Source organism: Mustela putorius, unplaced genomic scaffold (assembly GCF_011764305.1).
Source record: "Mustela putorius furo isolate JIRA1106 unplaced genomic scaffold, ASM1176430v1.1 tig00003853_pilon_pilon_pilon, whole genome shotgun sequence".
NCBI lineage: Eukaryota > Metazoa > Chordata > Mammalia > Carnivora > Mustelidae > Mustela > Mustela putorius.
Genome location: NW_025422005.1, coordinates 52937422 through 52957572, shown reverse-complemented (window position 1 = coordinate 52957572; position 20151 = coordinate 52937422). Strand labels below are relative to the sequence as shown.

The following is a 20151-nucleotide window of genomic DNA, read 5'->3' as shown; positions in this document are numbered from 1 at the left end:
TTTTCAGAATGTAGAGAAAGGAGAGATTGTGGGCTGTTCATTGGGGAAAATTGCATGAAGGACGCCTGTGGACTTTCATGGATGTTCTACAACAAATTATGTAACTAAGGAGTTCACTTTGAATACCAAGTCTGTGTTGACAACTGTATGAGGTACCTCTCGAGCGTACTTTCCCTCATTTAGACCTCACCATAATTGTCTGAGCTAGGTGTTATTACCCTCCACTGTACAGGGCAGACTTTTTCAAGGCGCACACAGTAGGGGCAGAGCCAGAGTTGAACATCTGAGGACACCAGTGCCTCAACTCTTAACCACCATTGTATACAATTTTACCCTAAGATTTAAAAACCAGACTTTTTACAAATGTACCTAAAAAATACATTTAGGCCTCTAAAGCAAAAAAAAGCAATTGGAGTTCCCTCTTCCTTGACTTGTTGGCAGACCTGGGAGATAGAACAGAGACCGGGGATCTATTACGTTGAAAGCTCTTACTTTATAAAGCAAAGTTCTGGCCCATGGAAAAACACCCTGGAGCTTCAAGATAACCGTGAAAAGACCAGGTAGTCAAGCAGACATTTTGCCAAACCTAGCAAAAACAAAATAACAGAGTGTAAATACAGAGGACATTAAAGGATTAGCACAATAAGGGCTGGTCTAAATCTTTTAAAGAGATCCAGTCGTTGTGGCCTAATATTTGGAGGGACAATCTACCCCAGGAGGTTGAGATGCCTTAGCTTTGTTCTCCAAATTACCCAGGGAGGTGATCCAGGAAAAAAGCTCATCTCTCTGCATAAGTTTCTAGAGCTATCCAGTGTGGTTTACTGTGCTTTCTAGAACTTTTATTCAGTGTACTTTTTATCCATACATATTTACACTACCAACATATTTTTGTACTCCTTTTAAAGTTCTTTCCCTGATACCCAGTGTTCTAGATCAGCACTTTCTGTCAGGGCGGTGGGGGTTGGCTGGCACGAAGGGCTGGTTGGTGCACACTTCTCCACAGGTGTTGCCAAATGTACAACATGGAGGAAAAAACAATTGGGAGAGAAGTAGGCAACATTAGGTCACTGGGCTCAAAAGAGGCAGAAAAGATGTTGGAAAATTCAGTGGACGGTTGACAAGAACAGTCTAATTAGTTTTTTTTTAATTGTAGTGAAATATATATAACATAAAAAGTGCCATTTTAGCCATTTTTAAAGTGTACAACTCAGTGGCATTAATTATTGAAAATGTGGTGTAACCACCACCATGATCTATTTCTAAATATTTTCCATCACCCCAAACAGAAACTCTGTACCCATCAAGCCAAAATTTCCTATTCCCTCTTCCTTCAGCCCCTGATAAACACTAAATGTACTTTTGTCTCTATGAATTTGTCTATTCTCGATATTTCCTATATTCTTATATTTCATACAATATCTGCCCCTTTGTGTCTGACTTTCCAGATTCATCCATGTGATAGCATGTATCAGACAGAACTTCATTCCTTTTTATGGCTGAGTACCTTAATTATATGTATCTACCACATTTTGTTTATCCATTTGTTTGTTGATGGACACTTGGATTGTTTCTACCTTCTGGCTATTGTGAATAAAGCTGCAATGAACACTGGCTTACAAGTGCCTATTTGAGTCCTTTTTTCAATTCTTTTGGGTGTATACCAGGAGTGGAATTGCTCAGTCATAGGGCAATTCTATGTTTAACTTCTTGAGGAACTGCCAAACTTTTTTCCACAGGGACAGCACCAATTTACATTCCCACCATCAGGAGATGAGGGTTCCAATCTCTCCATATCCTTTGCCAACACTTATTATTTCCATTTTCATTTTTATAACCATCCTTGTAGATACGACGTGGTATCTCACTGCGGTTTTAAGTTGTATTTCCAAATGACTAATGATACAGAGCATTTTTAATGCACTTACTGGCCATTTGTATATCTTCTTTGGATAAATGTCTATTCAAGTACTTTGTTTATTTTTTAATTGAGTTTTTTAGGTTAAGCTGTAGGAATTCTTACATATTTTGGATATTAAATCCTTATCAGATACATGACTTGCAAATATTCTGTCCCGTTTTGTGGGTTGTCTTTTCACTTTTTAAAAACATTAGCAAAATTTTACTTCAACTTTTTTTTCTGCTTATAAAAAAATCTTCTAAAAAGCTGATAGCTAACAGTTATTATCTAAAGGCAATGTGGAAACCACAAAGAATGTCTCTCAGACAAGAGGTAGTGTCCAAAATCTCCCCCACACTGGGGGCCAAGGCAAGAGGAGGGGGTAGAACTCTGCCATTAGGGTTGGTGGCCCCAAATGGGAGCCCAATTTCCCCCTCCCCTGTCTAAATTCCCTTTTTGTGGTAAATAAGACTCTGCCAAGCTGACAGCTTGGAACTCCCAAGCTGCCTGAATGTTTGGGTGTGTTAGAGGAAAATGCTGTGGTTTCAAGATGGCCTACATGCCAGCCCTCAGAGCCCTGAGCCAGCACCCTCTTCCCACTTCAGAGAGCCAAACTCCTGGCTCACTGGGGACTGCCGGGGCCCTAGAATAGGAGGCAGCCTTTCACCCCAGCATCCCTCCCTCTAATCACAACCCCACACCCTGGAATTTTTGTTGTTATGGGCCTCATGTAGTTTTGGGTGCTGCAGAAGCCTAGCTCTGAGAGACAGTGACAGTGGCAGGCAAAGGCCCAGGGCTGTGGCTGGGGTAGCTCTTGGCCCCTGGGATGCCTATACATTTATGCTTATTTCCAGACTGTGGTCCACTGCAGGGAGAGGTGGGTTGAGCAAGGTGCTGGCAGCCTTAGCCCTGTAGTGTGTGTATATGGCAGAGGAGAAGGAAAAGGACAGAAGGAGGGATAAGGAGTCATGAAGCAGGGACAGGGATGAATGAGAGCCAGGTAGGAACTTGCCCTGGCCAGCTGTGGCCCACCTGAAACAGAACTCTGCTCCCAAGAGGGACCCGTCAGTTCCACCCTGCTGGGCAACCAGGGCACGAGGAAGCCAGGTTCAACTTGGCCACAGTGTTAAACAATAATTGCAGGGGGTACTGAATACAGACAGGGTGCAATGATGTCTGGGCTCTGCATGTTGCCAGAGCCTGGCCAACAGAAGGTGAAGCAGTACTCACTGGAGTGGCCATGGGTTCCAGGTTGGACAGGCAGACATACTGGCTCATGGGCAAGAGCAGCACTTCCGGAGTGGTAGCTGGTCCCAGATCATCTCTTATTCATGAAGCACCAGCTGTAGTCTGAAGCTGCAGAGGTTCTTTCCTCCATGTACCAGAGCTTGAAGCAAGTGCAATATTCATTCCTTAGTTCCTCTAGCTTTGGCTGCAGCTTTGGTCCAGTCAGCAAAGAGCAGCTGGCACATGTGGTGCTCATCCAGGTCTTTCATTTAAGGCTCCAGTGTGAAATCATCTAATCTGGAGTTGAGGAGACATGCACACGGTCTGTTCTCATTTGCCAGTGGGAGTTGACTTGAGCGCATCACTTCTTTAAAAAAAAAAGTGTAAAGTACATAATTAGTGATTAATCAATAAGTATCATTTTCATTTGCCTTTAACGAGAAAAAAATAAAATGAAAATAGGATGATTCCTGAAAAGTCAAGATATATAACCTCCCTTTGTATTGCCTTATGTTCTGAAATGTTTTATATTCCAGGTACTTTGAAATGTTATCCTCAGATGGTCTATCCTCTGTGGGAATCGCATCTCATACCCACTTTCTATCTTTAGATCTTGCATCATTGTTTACAGTGAACATAATCACAGGGACAATGGGCCTTGCCAATGAGTCTGTTTGCCCCACTGGCAACTGACCACACCTGGAAGGGCCTGTTGCTCCTACCTGCTTAACATATTGACCTTGAAGACAGCAGGAGGACTTAGAGGCCTTGGCTCCGTGGTTGCTAACATGTTCTGCTTGATACTGGCCCTGCCAGGAGCTACCAGCCAGAAATGCTTCCCTGAAAGACACATACAGATTACCCAACCACCCCTATTAGGCAAATGATTCTGCAAATGGCATGTCCTCTACACTTGGGCTTAAGAAAATCTGTCAAGCAAACAAAGACTTACCTTCTATCCCAGGTACCTGGTCTTAATCCCTTGACCAAGTCACTGTGTTTTCCCATGTTGCTTATCCATCCATTCATCTATCCATCCACCCACCCATCATTCATCCACCCAAGATTTATGGAATGGCTGCAAATACAAAGATGATATATTGTCCTGGACTCCATAAATTCACAGCCTGGGATGTGGTTGATAGAATGGAGACAGGTAGGCAAATGAATAGTGGGAATAAGGTATGAGAAGGAAAAGTACAAAAGTATATGCGAAGTACTCTGTGAAACCAAAGAATGGATCCTGCTTCTCTCGGGTCACTGAGGAGGTTTTTTGCAGAGCAAAAAACATGCGGAGTATGTGCAGGTGACCAAAGGGTAATGAGTTTGGGGCCAGACTATGACAGACTTTGTATGCTTTACTGTGACACTGAACTTGATCCTCCAGCAACAGGGAGCCTTTCCTTTCCCCTTCTATTGCCTTGCATCTTAGGGCTCCAAGGCCCTGGTCCCTGCTAATAAAATAATAACCAACTCTTTTTAGGGCTTCCAATGTGCCACAGACTATAATTTAAATGCTTTAAATTCATTCTGTAACTTTATTTTCACAACAACCTTAGAAGACAGAAAATGTAACCATCCCCATTTTATGATGAGAAAACAGATTTTAAACCCAAAGTCTCACATCTAGGAATAGGCAGAGTTCTGATTCAAAGACCCAGTTCCAATTCACAGTCAAGACTGCTCCTAGAAACATGAGCCAGTAGGCTCTTGGTGTATGAGGGACTAGGAAGACTGGATCCATCTCCCCAAACAAGCCTCCAAAACTTCCCCACTTTTTTTTTTTTTTTTAAGATTTTATTTATTTATTTGACAGAGATCACAAGTAGGCAGAGAGGCGGGCGGGGGGCGGGGCAGCAGGCTCCCTGCCGAGCAGAGAGCCCCGATGCGGGGCTCAATCCCAGGACCCTGGGATCATGACCGAGCTGAAGGCAGAGGCTTTAACCCACTGAGCCACCCAGGTGCCCCTTCCCCACGTTTTATAATGCAAATACCTCAAACCCTCTTACCTCCTACTTGGGCTGATAGCAACAATCTGAAAGCACCTCCTGTAGGGGTCAGTCATAGTGGTTGTAGAGGAGGGCTTTCTATGATGCTGATGCCAGCTTACCTCCAAGTTCTGTGGCTGCTTCTGGGTGATGTTGAATTAATGATTAATCTGCTCATGTAGAACTCAGCTAATGCCCCTCCAAATAATGTAATATGTTAGCCCAATTAAAAACAGCTGCCCAACTAAATGAACTGTCAGAGCTGTCAACTCCCATTTTATGTTCTGCAAAAGGAAGCAGGAGTTCTACTTGCCAGACAGTGTTAGATTAAGATGTTAAATTAACTATATAATAAATAGATATATATGTAATTTAAGTTAGTGTTGATGTCATCTCTGTAAAACTGTGTGTACAAATGCGTAACCTGAAGCTCAGAAAGGTGAAACCACTGGTTCAAGGTCAAGGAGTCACTTTTCTTTCTACAACTCCAGGACTCTAACATTAGGGAGGTCTTTCGTTTGTATCCCATCAAATAACTGCTCTTCTTTTTAAAAATGAAAATTCAAATGATCCTAAAGGAGCATTATTATTTTAGCAATGTGATGTAGTGCAAAGAGCAGGAACTTGGAACCCAGATATTCTTGCGTTAAGCTTCTAGTGTCTGCTCTGAAGTGTGTGACCTTTGGCAAATAACCTCATCTCACCTGAAGAGATGATTGTGAGAAGGGCAGCAGGTCGCTGGCGCCTAGGGTACCTTAGTACACCTTGGTCCTTTTCGGTTCCTCCTCGGTGTAACACAAATGGACATCTCCAGCCATCTCAAGCTAATTGGTTACATATTAAATGCATCCTTAGAGATAATGTTAATTAATTAATTTATTTTTGAAGATTTTATTTATTTATTTGACAGAGAGAGATCACAAGTTGGCTGAGGGGCAGGCAGAGAGAGAGGGGGAAGCAGGCTCCCCGCTGAGAACAGAGAGCCCAACTCGGAGCTCGATCCTAGGACCCCGAAATCACGACCTGAGTCTAAGGCAGAGGCTCAACCCACTGAGCTACCCAGGTGCCTCTGTTAATTTATTTTAATTGAAACAAATTCCTGCTATATGATATTTTGGGAGAAAATCTGGGGAAGGTATTGTGAAACTAGGCAAATTATACAGCTCCCGCAAGCAGGACCTCCCAGACCCATCAGGGAGGCCCATGACTCATGAGAGTTTTGGGGTGAAAACAGAAATGCTGCTATCTTGGAGCCACAAAATTTCTGGTCAGAAACATGACACAGGGACAGATGGAAGGAGAGATAGCAATAGAAGGCAGCAGAAACAGGTTCCCCAAAAGTGATGCACATAGGACCTGCTGTATGAATGTGTGGGGGAGAGAGACCAGTTGGAAGAGGTCAAGGAACCCGCCATAACCCCCTCCTGCCCTCTCTCTTGCTTTTGTAATCCCATTGCAACTTTGGGAGTCAAACTCTCTAAGAGTCACCCATATCTTTCTCTTTGTAACAAGGTGGGGAGAATATCACCATCTCTTAATAGTTGGTGCCAAAATTCCTCCTGGGGCTAGACGCATCTATGTGTGGAAAATTGGGTATAATAGAATCTGTTGGAGAGCTTGAGGCAGAATGTTGGAACCTGAGGACCTGGATGCTAGGGGTGGGGATGGGGCACTTGCTGTGGGTACTACAGGGAGAATGTACAATTCTTGGGGGTGGTCTGGGATGGAGAGAGTGAGGCAAAGAGAGGAGGGAGGGCAGAGGGAAAAGGGAGAGAGCAGCTGTGATTTCTCCCTGCCATTCCCCGCGTCTCCAGCAATGACAATCGAAGCAAGGCACATTTGTGTGAGTGTCTTGATGGGAAAACCGGGAAGGGACGGAGTTTCATTTCCACATTGTGCAGAACAGATTAGGTGTGAGGAAGTGAAAGTGTCCTTTTGGATGTCATCCAGCTCTGGGAAGGGCTGTAGACTTCCACAGGCCAGATTAAGGGTTGGGGGTTCAAACCAAGTTTACCCAGATCTTTGAGAGGCAAAGGGGCCTCAGCTGATTTCCTAGTTATATCTCTGATTTCTTTCTCTTTCCTTCTTTACCTTTCCCTCCCCTCCAAAGCTTACCCAGTACTGTACTTGACATACAGTAGGCACAACGTAAACATCTGTCGTGCTGAAGTCTATAAATATTATGTGTGGTTTCTGCTGTCGTGATACCTAAAATTGAGTAAAGTCAACACACACATGTATTTCACCTCTAAAAATAAGCCTAATCCTAAAAATTCTGGGAAGGATATAAATACCATCTAAGTAGGCTTACCACTTTCCACCTCTTTGTTTTTTGGTATCCTTCAAGGTTCAAGTCACATCTCACCCTCCAAGAAGTCTACCTGGATTTTCAGGGACATTTCCTGTCTCTGAAATCTTATGCCATTTCCCTTCTGTGTCAACCATTTGAAACTTGATTGTTTATTTTTCAGAGGGATGTTTTGCCTTTTCTTCTCTATACCACAGTCTCAGGACAACCCTTGCTACAGGCTGAGTGTGTATCCTACACACATAGTTACTGAGTTGATTGTTACTGATCATGGGTATCTTGCATCATAGTCCCAGAAACTTAAGAGTTTCGTATGTACTTGGCATACACTGGTACTGAATAAATGTTGTTGAACTGAGTTGAATTGACCTCTGAGAATCTATGAGTCCTAGATATTACTCTGTTGCCAAAAAAACAGAAAATTAGAACTTGGGGAGAAATGAAATTTAATTCTCGTTAAACTAAAATTGATTTTTCTATTGCTCTTAAGCATGTAATTTAGGTTTTCCACTCCAAATGCAAATATGATTTATTGGCCAGTCACTTTTAAAAGGATACTGTGAGCTTAAAAAATGAAGATGCACAGAATTTTGATGTTGACAGATGTCATAAAATCATGTGCTCTAACTGAAGAGAAGTATGAGCTCAGAGAGGTTAAACAGACAGCCTTGTGCTTCCTTGGTTGGTCACAGAGCTCACTGGGCAGTTAGGTCCCATGCTTTATGATCCAGTGGCCTTTCCAGACTCTAAGGTTGGCTGTCAAAATGTGTTTTCATTATTAATGCAGTATACTAAGTCCCTGGGGTAGAATAAGCCCATTATTAGAGCTAGTAAGTCAGTCCAAAGCAATCTGATATTCCTAAAAAATGGGACAGATTTTGAAGTAAAAAAATCCTTGGGTTCACTGCCTTCCAGTGGGGCCTTCATCTCATTTATCCTATGTATATATAATATTTTATATATATATATATCCCATAAATGAACACTTCTGTATGAACATTCATTATAATAGTTTTATTGATTCCGTTATACAGTGCTATTAATTACATGACCACAAAAGCCTTCTGTTAGATTAAGCCATAATAAATAAGATTAGTAATACTCTGTATATTGAGTGCTTTTATGATAAATGGATGTTCATCTTTTCAGAAATTACTACATTGATGTCTTATAATTATATCAGATATTTGGACTTTTTTAATAAAAAAACTTGAGTGTCTTCTAATAACTAATGATATTAGTTATTAGATTATTCATCCTCATGATTATTCATCCTCATGATAACCCTATCATGTTAGGATTTTCCTCACAGGTGAAAAAATACAATCGTATAGAAATTTGGTATCTTGCCCAAGATCCCACAGTAAGGAAGGCCAAGACTGAACAAGATAATATATATGCACTTAGCACAGTACTGGGCAGATAGTGTGTTGAATAAATGCCATAGAAAGAGTCAGTAGGAAGTGAGCAGAAAGTTGAAGCTGTTCCAAAGATAGTACGTAAGATATATAATTCCTGTATATAAAACATGTATGACTGGGGGCACCTGGGTGGCTCAGTCATCTGACTCTTGGTTTCGGCTCAGGTCATGATCTCAGGGTCGTGAGATGAGCTTCCATCTAGCTCCATGCTGAGCTTAGAGTCTGCTTGAGATTCTCTGTCTCCCCCTCTGCCCCTCCCCCTGCTCCATGTGCTCTCTCTCAAATAAATAACTAAATCATTAAAAAAAAAAAAAAAGTACGACTAAAATTGGATTCTGAGCTTCCTAACAATCAACAGGGGAAATATAATCAGTTACACAAATGATAAGTAACCTTGCCGGAGAGCATTATAATTATCTGGAGCTCAGACCTAAGAGCTCTTTTTCAGGACACAGCATTTAACATCCTAACAAGGACCTGAGAGGATGAGGCAAACTCACCTCGGAATACACGGGATGGCTGCTTAGACGCCTGGAAAAAGGGATGGCCAAACCTGGGTGAAGTGGAGATGCCTGAGTTGCCCCAGCAGAAGGCAGAGGAAGGATTAAGAAGTTGAGGAAAGGGGCACTTAGAGTTAAAATATCATGTCAGACCAGAAGCCCCATGAGACAATTACGTTTCATGGGAGACCCAAAGGACATACCATTCACCAAGACTGTTAAGAATGTACTGCCAAGAGAAGTAGCAGAGTCACTAAGAAGTCACTTCTGAAGGTCTGGGATTAAAGGAGGAGAGTGGTCTCAGAGCTGGGCTCCTTAATAGCCACGGGCATGAGGGGGCTTTTTCTAAAGAACAGAGACCAGCTGGAAGTGCTTACCTATCAGAAGCCATGAGGCCATGGTACCATAATCACCAGTAGAGATAGAGGGGTGGCCACAGGGGCTCGGCCTGTAGGAATTATGGAATAACAGGATAAACAGGATTAACAGCTCATGGTGTCCCAAGGGTCAAGTGTGCAGACAACAAAGGTACTACATAAAATCTAAGAAAGAGGGGGCCTGGGATCACGTGATCCTCTGGCCATATATATCCCATATGACACCATCTAGAGCAGCAGACCTTGTAGAATGCTGGAGGCCTTGGAAAGGCACACTTGAAATGACAGATCAGAGGAAACTCTCTGAGAGACCGGGTTGTCTTCCTGTAGGATACGCTTTAAAGCTGAGACCTCTGTATGATTGTGTGTCCACACTTAGGAGGGTAACTGGATCCAGGAACCAAGGAATCAGAGCAGGCGTGGCACCATTTACCCTCACTCCTAATGGCTTACTGGGAAACTTTGCCCACATTCTGGTCTCTTCGAGTGTTAGAGGTCCTGGGCCCTTGCCAGGGGATGTAACAAGAGTCTTTTGGGCTTATGAATTATAGCTGTCACCAAGGCCCTTTGGATTCCTTGTCTCCAGGGACCAGCAAGGGAAAAAGAGTCAACCATTTATGGCAGGGAAAATCCCTCTTCAACAGCAGGAGGTAGAGTTCCTTTTATACATGCAGCTAGGGAGAAACATGGGTGGAACCCAGGAGAACCATTGGGGCCTCTTCAGGCACTCACTTGCCCCATCGGAACTATGACTGGAAGTGTTCAGCTCTCCTGGCCTGGGAAGGGTGTGACTGCAAAAGGCTCAGATCCCTCCAGAAGGAAGACTTGGGTCACTTCACCAGGAAAGCCAGCAGGACCTGCCAGACTAATAGCTAGGTATGAGAGGAATTTAGAACGGACAGAAGAGAAAACAAACGAACAAACAAAAAGAAGGGACAGAAAAAGGAGAGGACGTGAACCAGCTGTGGCTCTGAGACCAACACTAGTGACCTGGCCATTGTTTGCATCATTAACCACCTTTTCTATATTTGCCTGCAGAAAGACGGGTCCACAGACCTGTGGAGGTCCTACTCCCTGAAACTACTACAGATGCAGACCTGAGCAGTGTGATGGGTAGAATGTAGCCACCATGAAACTGTACGGCTCAGATGTCCTCCTGCAGGGAGCATGGCTGACGGAGAGTTCCAGCTCTTCTGTGTGATCCATTACCATGTTTGTGTGGGAACTGGGCTTCCCATGCCCACGACTGAGCATGGCAAGCATACTATGTGAGCGGCAACCACTTGGCCTGAGGACTCCCAAGGGGCTTCCCTGACATTTTTCTTGGAAATAGCCTCTATCTATCCCTTCTTCCCATTCCTCTACTTTCCTTCCACAGATATTGGAGCTGCAACATGGTTGGGTTGCTTCCCTCTCCTTCTCTTGCTTTCTCTCCTTTTACAGATATTTTCCCAATAAATCTCTTGCTTATCTAATCCTGTCGTAGTTGCTTCTTGAAGCACCTAAACTAATAATATATGCTCCCCAGTTAGTGACTAGAAAAGTGAGGGCAATCCATGCATCATATGTAGTTGAAACAGTGAGTGTGCATATCCCTTTTTACTTGATCTTCATAATCATTGAATGATACTACTTATTACCATTTTATATATGAGGAAACTGAGGATTAATTTAGGAGCTTGCCTGGGGTCTATAGCTGCTAAGTGGCAAAGCTGAGCTGAAACTCAAACTTAGATCTGGAGTACTCCTAAACCACCTTTACTGCTCAGCTATGGGACAGTTGGGCTAAGGGCAGAGTGGACATCTTAAGAGAGTTGAAGTCTTTAAGGAAGATGAACCTCGTGTCTTAACAGGAATGAGCCAAGGAAGTTCTCCAAATCAACATCAAGGTGTGTCTCAAGCAATAATTTTAGGGCAGTACTGATCCTCTCATAAAATGAATGATAGAAACATCAACCTTCTGGACAGTGTTCCTTCAATAATATTAGTCCAGAAGGTTTTCAACTGGACATTTACTGGACATCCTATGTGATTCCATTGTTTTCATCTTTTTTCTTTTTCTGAATTATACTTTAGCAAATATCTACTGAACTTTTACTCTACGTCATATATTATTCCTTCTAGGCAAAAATTTATATACATCCCTTTTGCTTCCCCATTACACTTAATCAGACTTCATTTTCTTACTTTCAGTCTATCATTATCAACATTGTTGAAGGCCTACTGTTTTCATGGTAGTAGGCAATGGGAAAGGATTTCTTTCCTGTAAGTGTGATAATTTCTCCACCTTAGAAGGAGACTAATACTTTTTTTAAAAATAAATTTTATTGGAACACTTGGTTATCCATGTACTAAAAAATCAGAGATTATACAAAAGTTTTTAGATATGAATTGAATCCGAGAACTTAAAGCAAGAACTGAAGTTATGAATTTTCTAGAAGAAAATGGATGAACATATTATCCTGGATTAAACAAAGATTTCCTAAATGTGACACAAAAAACATACATCAAAACCTTTTAGAAATTGACAAGGAGGATAATCAAAATGAAGACCTTTGTTGTTTGAAATGCACTCAATTTAATGCAATTAAAACAAAATGCAAAAATGCAATTAAAACGGCACTGCTATCTGTAGCAATTCGCATTGCTATCTATAAAACATGTCAACAATAAAAGACATATATCCGGAATAGAATTCATTCTTAAAGTGATATAAGAAGATAAAATACTGATTTAATAAAAAAGAGAATGACTTGACTAGACACTTCAAAAATAGAAGATACTCATTCATATGGCAAAGAAGCACATGAAAAATTCTCATCATTCTTTATTCTTTGGGACAACACAAGCGATCATTTCAAACCCACTGGAATTGCTAGAATTACAAAAAGACTGGTAATACAAGTATGGTGAAGCTATGGAGCCACGAAAATTTTATACATCACTGGTGGGCATACAGTAAGAGACTGCACTTTGGAAAGCCATTGACCTGTTTCTTATTAAGATAAGCGCACAATTATCATATAACCTAGAAGTGAAGGAGGCTAGTTCAATGGATTAGAGACCACATCTGTATCTGTTCAGTTACTGTCTAAATTCAGTTTAGAGGTGAAAGACCTAACATTTTATATTACTTTTCCTTTTTCTTTGGAGGGCGGGATAAGGGAAAGGTATTGTTAAATAAAGAACATTTATTGAATACTACATTTTCAATATAAATGACAATCTTAATTTAAAACAAATAGCATTTCAGACACCTTTTGGAGCAACAACTGAAAATTCAGATGGTTTAAATATCGGACATTTAAAGCACTGATCTGTATAAAACCCAGAGTAATGCAAAACAAACAATTGTGTCATCCTTCCTATCTCTTAAATCTCCCCCCCCAACCTCTTAACATATATCACTCTAGGACATTATTCTAATTATTGTCTCATTTTCTAGTTTTCAGCTATCCTCTCCAACTAGGAACTTTCCCTGTCTTGTTTCACTGCTGTATTTACAGTGCAGAATAGTGCCTAACACATAATTTGGTACTCAACAAATATTCGTTGTTTTCATTTGTCTAACCTAAGGAGAGAGGATGACTTCTTAAAGAGTTGCAGAGGAAACCACAATGCAAATAAACAAACAAAAACCCACAATAGCCAAAATACTTGAGTATAAGAAAATGGAAAACAATTTTTTAAAAAATATTTTATTTATGTATTTGATAGACGGAAATCTCAAGTAGGCAGAGAGGCAGGCAGAGAGGCAGGCAGAGAGAGAGGAGGAAGCAGGCTCCTCACGGAGCAGAGAACCAGATGCAGGGCTTGATCCCAGGACCCTGAGATCATGACCTGAGCTGAAGGCAGAGGCTTAACCCACTGAGCCACCCAGGTGCCCTGGAAAAATTTTTTTTAATTAAAGATTTTATTTTATTTATTTATTTGAGAGAGAGAGAGAGCACGAGCGAAGAGGAGAGGGAGAAGCAGGTTCCTTGCTGCCCAGTACCTGAGATCATGACCTGAGCTGAAGGCAGATGCTTTAATTCCAGGCACCCCTTTAAATTTTATTTTAAGTAGCCTCTACACCCAGTGTGGGGTTCTAACTCATAACCCCAAGATCAAGAGTTGCATGCTTTACCAACTGAGCCAGTCAGGTGCCCCAAATATGTGAATCATTTTAAAATGATATCATTTGGGGCACTTGGGTGGCTCAGTTGGTTAAGTGTCTGCCTTTGGCTCAGGTCATGATCCTGGGGTTCTGGGAGTGAATCCTGAAACAGGCTCCCTCTCCCTCTGCCCTGCTCTCGCGCGTGCTCTTTCTCTCACTCACTCTAAAAAAAAAAAAATAACGTTCATTGTTGCAGAACCCTACAATGTGTGCCAATATGTATCTATGAATCAGGACTCCAAAAATATGCAGTGCATTTTACTCAATAATTCCATTTCTGTAAGTCTCTCCTAAGAAATTGTCTAAATAGTATATATTTAATTATTATCTATTTGCATGAAGAAATTTATTAGTTATAAAGACTTTTGTAGTACCATGGAAAATGCTCATAAATTAAAATAAATTTAAGGAACAACTTATAAAATTACATGCACACCATGATTATACTTAATCAGGGCACCTGGGTGTCTTAGTGAGTTAAAGCCTCTGCCTTCAGCTCAGGTCATGATCTGGGGGGGTTGGGGATGGAGCCCCACATCTGGCTCTCTGCTCAGCAGGGAGCCTGCTTCCCCCTCTCTCTCTGCCTGCCTCTCAGCCTACTTGATCTGTCTGTCAAATAAATAAATAAAATTTAAAAAAATATACCTAGTAAAAAAAAACTGGAAGAAAATATATAATATGATCAACTATATATTAGGATTGTAAAATTACTATGATTTTTAAATCTCTCTTCTCTAGTTTCCAAGTCCTTGTAATTGAACTTCATGATCTGTACAAGGGTATTTTAGTTTTGTTCAGTTCAACTTTTTGAGGCAAACCTAACTGTTTGAATTTATTTCCCCGTTGTAATCTAACCTTTTCCAGAGAAGCAGACTGGTGAGCAAACACTTTTTTGATGAAGATTTACATGGGGAACCCATGTGTATGATTGCTGGTTGGATGGTGTTGTTTTTTTGAGAATTTCCCTGGTAAGAGCTTTCTGCTTCATTGCATTTGGTTTAGTTCAATTTATATGAATAGTTGTAGTAGGCTTGCAGGTTTTTTTTTTTTTTTTAAAGATTTTATTTATTTATTTGACAGGCAGAGATCACAAGTAGGCAGAGAGGCAGGCAGAGAGAGAAGGGGAAGCAGGTTCCCTGCAGAGCGGAGATCTGGATTTGGCTCCATTCCAGGATGCTGGGATCATGATCTGAACTGAAGGCAGAGGCTTTAACCCACTGAGCCACCCAGGCGCCCCAAGGCTTGCAGGTTTTATGCTATATGTTACATATCAGAAGGAAATATGGGTAGTTCTCTTTTTATACTCTCTCTCTCTCTCTCTCGTATGTTCCTTTTAGGGTGACTTTCCAATTTTTTTCTATTCTCAAACATAAAATTGAATTCCTTATCCAATTTAGTTGGTGTTGTTCTTAGTCGACTTGTCAACTAATTTGAACAATTTTGGTCACGTGAGGCTCTTCCTTCTGCCTCAGCTCCCACATCTAAATGAGTTACCATGCAGTTTATTCTACCTCTTCAGGCTTTGGACACTTTCATGTTTATCCCTCCCTAGTCCACTGCTTTAAATATTGATGTCATCACTTGTAGCCTGCAGCTCTACAATGCTATGGACATTAATTTTGTCTTTCAATCCGTCATCCACCTTATTTTTACATTAGTGGTTCTCAACAGGGGTGGTTTCTGTCCCCCAGGGAACATTTGGCAATGCCTGAGGACATTTTTGATTGTCATAACTGGGCCAGGAGGTGGGTGGGGGGCTGAGGGGCGTGAAGGAGAAGCGAGGGGGATTGCTACTGGCATCTAGTGGTTAGAGGAGAGAGATGCTGCTAGAATTCCTGCAATACACAGTAAGCATCCCACAGAAAGGATTTTCTGGGCTTAAATGTCAATAGTACTGAGGCTGAGAAACTCTGCCCTAAGACCACTCTTGTATAATAAAAACATGCTTAAATACCTCAAGAACACATGGTGTCTTTCAGATAAGGTTTGTGCATAACTCTCATCTTTTCCTCAGCCATACCACCTGTGTGTGTTACTATGTAAATAAATATGCCATGATCCCCGCCTGGGCTCCTGTGATTTATCTGCTGCTTGTAGTTTCTTCTTTTCTTCCTGATTTGCCAAGGGGAGGTTGGGTAATTCTCCTCTATGACCAGTTTTCGCAGAGCATGAATCACACTGAACACTCACCTGTTATTTCACCCCAATGTGAGCATCAGAGGTCAGGAACTGGGTCTCTTTTCCCAGAATCTTCAGCTCTTAGTGCAATGCCCAGTATAGGGAAATACACCCAACCAAGGCCCTCTGTCCTTATTCCATTTATATAGCAGTCAGATTCATTCTTGGGTACAATAGGGGTCATTGCTGCCGTCCTGGCTTTCCTTGATCTTTTTTCTTTGCCTTCCCTGAAATGTGGCCCTTTCATGTTTCCGTCTCCATTCATCCACTCCCAACTTATTCTTCAAGGCCCAGATCAATAAAGATGATTTATCAAGCCCACAACGTGTGCCAGGCCTGCATTATCTTTGTTTGTCTTCAGTATAGTCCCCATAAGGAAGATATCCCAATTTAACAGATGAAGAATATGATGGAAGAGCCCTGAGTGGCAGGTGAGGCAGCACATGCACGTAAACACCCACAAGTGGAGGCAACTGGGCCACGACCCTCCCTGCTTGATTCTCCTGTCTTCTCTGAATTCTTCTACATCCTTCCAGAAGGCTTTCTCTTTGGAGGTCTCTTAGACGGTCCTTCAACTTTTATGAGTAAGCTGTAAATTGTTTAGGGTATCTCAGATGGCTAATGGTGGTAGCCAGACCTAAATTCCAGAACTCTAGAATCAAATGCTCTCTTCTCACCAGGTACCACACCAGCACTTCTTGCTTAGTATTAGGTTAAGTAGTAGTAACCTACCCCAAGTTACCAGAAGTCCTCCAGGAGGATTAGTGAAATCAGGGCAGGTGGTGCAGCCTCAGTCCACAGTGACCTGAGCTGTAGAAGCCTGACCATGCCCAGAAGGATTTTCAAGGGGAAGGCGCTGGAGTGTTTCAAGCTCAAGAGCGGAACAGATTTGAACTTTTAAAAGCTCACTGTGGAAAATTAATTAGAGACTGGAGTGATGCAGAGCCTGGATTTGAGAGGTGCTTGTGGTCCTTCAGGTGAGAGATGAGGGGAGCTTGAATCACGTTGTTGAAATAGAGAAACAAAAGGACTGGAGATACCTTGGAAGCAAAATTGTCAGGATTTGGCTATAGACTATCTACAAGGATAGGAGTCCTGGCTGCAGTGTGACTTTAAGATAAGTAAGACTCAATTTGTTTTCTCATGGATAAAATGAGGATAATATCTACTATGAGAGATTATTAGTAAAAAAAAAAAAATGAAAAGCGCCTAATACATTAGGTATCAACAAATGTTAGCTAAGTTTTTTTTTTTTTTTTTTTTTTAATTTAAAGGAGCTCTTTACGGAATGCGTTGGATCTGCAGTTTTAGTATATGTGCTGCCGAAGCGAGCACTGCGTTGGATCTGCAGTAACTTGTCTTTCTCAGATAAGATTTATTTGCTTTGAAGTTGCTGGTAGTCAAGGCCACGCAGCTCACCTCTTACTCTAGCCTGACAACGGGCAGACGACTGTGGTAAGGGCATCGCGGTGCAGGAACATGTGGTGGAGGACACCCCAAACTTAGGAGGGATATACCTGTAGCCCAAACTTGACAGTTTTACTGTCTGCCTTGGCACAACTCTCGTTCCTAGACTGGTGTCTCCAGAAGGCGCGGTTAAGCAGCGAATGAAGGATGGGGGCATGAACGAAACCAGATGGGGACCGGACGGGAAGACAGGAGGCGCAGGGACCAGCTCCGCCGCAGAGCCTACGCCTACCTTGCGGCCTCCGCCCACTCTTTCCTAGGCTGTAGCTCGTGACATCACGAGGAGGCGGAGCCGGCTTCGGCCTGGGAGGAGGAGGCAGCGGCGGGGCGGAGCGGGGCGGGGCGGAGCGGAGGCAGCGGCGGGGCGGAGCGGGAACGTCGCGGAGCGCAGGCCGCGGCGGCCGCGGAGTAGCTAACAGCCGCAGAGAGCGCGGGCCTGCGCCGCAGCCCCGGTGGCGGCTCCCGCGCCCCCTCCTCAGCCCCCTGGCGCGCGCACGCCGGGGCCCTGCGGGGCTGGCTGCTGAGCGAGTCGGCAGTGGGACCTGCGCCGTGACCCGGAGCACTCCCCTACCCCAGCCTGGGCGCACACGGAAGTGGTGAGTATCGCGGAGGGGAGGTGGAGAACCCTGTGGCGGCTGCGGACGGCCGGGCGAGGGGCGCAGCGCCGGCGCTGGCGGGCGACGCGGCCGCCGCTCTTTGCCCTCGGCGAGCCGCGCACCCCCGGCCACTCAGCAAGCGCGGCGCTGGACCGGGGGCCTGGGCGGGCTGGGGGCGTGTGGGTGCGGGCGGGGAGCGGGGGATTTCCAGCCGAGCTGAGCCGGCCGGTGGCTGGGAGGTTGGGGGGGCGGGGGCCCCAGGCCGGGAAGCGGGAGGGGGGGGGGGTTAAGGCTCGCCGCCCCCTCCCCCAGAGCTCACACCAAGTTTTCATAAACAAGCCTGGAACGCGCTGACATCCTGTTTATACCACCCTGAGATACAGGCGCGGGCTTGAGGTCTGACGTCCCTCGCCCTTGCACCGAGAACTTGACCGCCAGCTCTCCGGCAGAACTGTCGTGGGGGGTGGGTGGGGCGAGAGGAGGTTTTCCGGCCTCCCTACGGAGGCCGAGGGTCGTCGTCGTCTTCCTCCTTTGCCATCCCAGCGAGGGAAAGTTTCTGGGCGTTGGGGCCATGTTTGGGGCTAGAAGAGGGTCCTCTGTGGAATCAGGAAATGCCCCCTCTCCTTTCACGTTCTTTTGGGACCCTGGCCCTAGGCAGCCAGCGAGACCGGCGAAAGACGACGCGTTCTGGGCGAAGAGGGCCAGGGAAGAGGAACAGTGAGAGCGAGCCCCGGGGAAGTGCGAATTCTACTGTAGTGGGACTGATTAATTGAAACTCGGGCTGGTCTCTGGCCTTCTGTCTTACTCCTCACCCATTCCACGCGTGGTCGCCAAGCTTTAAAGGGAGACGTCGCTTTAGCCGGGCTAGTAAACACCCCTCTCAAGTCACCCCCAAGGTTCCAGGGATGTGGGCGCCTTGGATGTCTCTTTACCAAGGAACTTTTTTAAGGAGACTAGATAAAAGGTGTGATTATTGCAGGTGTTCGCATTTTTCAAAAAACTGTGTATTTTCTGTGAATTCTTGTGTGTCCGTTGCGAAGAGGACCCTGCCACTTTTTCTAATATGTAGCTGTGAGCGGTCTGTCTTCTGCCCCTGTTGAATATATGCTATTAACTTTTTTTTTCCTTTTTTCTTTTTACGAGCCATAGGTTTTTCTCTCATGGCAGTAGTTCACAGCGGTGTATAATTGTCATTGCTTTCAGGAGAAACGCATTAAAAACCTTGTATAGTTAAGTGATGAGTAGAATGCAGACAATTAGATGTGATCATGGAGTCTTTGTTGGCAAATTTTTAAGAAAAGGATTCAAATCATGGGCATATACACAGTGCAATTTTTTTTTTTTTTAAGATTAGCATTTTACATTGATTAAATGTTTTTTTCCTCCCTTTCCAAAACCCCATTTTGTGCTGTTTCTTGCTTTTGTTTTTGGTGACTCTGGTATTTTTTTAAGACCAGGGAGTCCTTACTGAAGGATCAGTGTGTTCTTTTGTACTTTGTGGCGAAGGTTAATGGAGACCATAAGGGTACTAGACATTTGGGGTACAGCATACTGTGTATTATGGAGAAAAATGTCTATGTATATAGGTCCAGATCATGTTTAAAGACATAAGTAATCATACTGAGCGATTGTGGACACTTACGAATAGGAATAATCACAACCCCTTCTTAATTCTATATATCATATTAACTCAGCTCTTTCACTGTATCTTAATTTCTCTAAATAGCTGCAAAAATTATTTTTAAATCTGAGGATTGCCATGTGAGATGACACACTCCACACTGATTCCCAGTTCCACGATATACTAATTACAACCATTGGGAAATAATAGAGGGTAAATAAATTATACATGTATAGATAAAAATAATTCAAACATTTTCCAAAATATAATTTCTATAACTACATTTCAATTTGCTCTAATTTAAGCAGTCTTGTATCAGTTTGGTTAATGCTATACTTTGATTATCTTTCTAGTCTTTTGGTATCCACCCTTTACAGATTAAGGTATTAAGGTGAATTAGGCTGCAGAATTTTTG

At 43.2% G+C, this 20151-nt stretch overlaps 1 protein-coding gene and 1 long non-coding RNA gene across 4 annotated transcripts in view; one reads left to right on the top strand and one right to left on the bottom strand.

Moving 5' to 3' along the window:
- Window positions 1–452: 452 nt before the first annotated feature.
- LOC101682924 lies at window positions 453–17890 on the bottom strand. Its single transcript, XR_006601779.1, has 3 exons — window positions 17752–17890; window positions 3128–3491; window positions 453–586 (listed from the first exon to the last, which is right to left on the bottom strand). It is a non-coding gene; the product is annotated as an uncharacterized LOC101682924 (long non-coding RNA).
- Window positions 17891–17893: 3 nt separating this feature from the next.
- The window catches only part of JAK1 (Janus kinase 1), a 127364-nt gene continuing 125106 nt past the window's right edge, over window positions 17894–20151 (top strand). For 2 of the 3 annotated variants that reach the window (XM_004762938.3, XM_004762939.3), the window contains exon 1: window positions 17895–18115. The gene's annotated coding sequence lies outside the window, so the exon portion shown is untranslated. Of the gene's footprint in view, window positions 18116–20151 lie in introns of all 3 variants that reach the window. The other variant, XR_006601778.1, reaches the window with a different exon arrangement.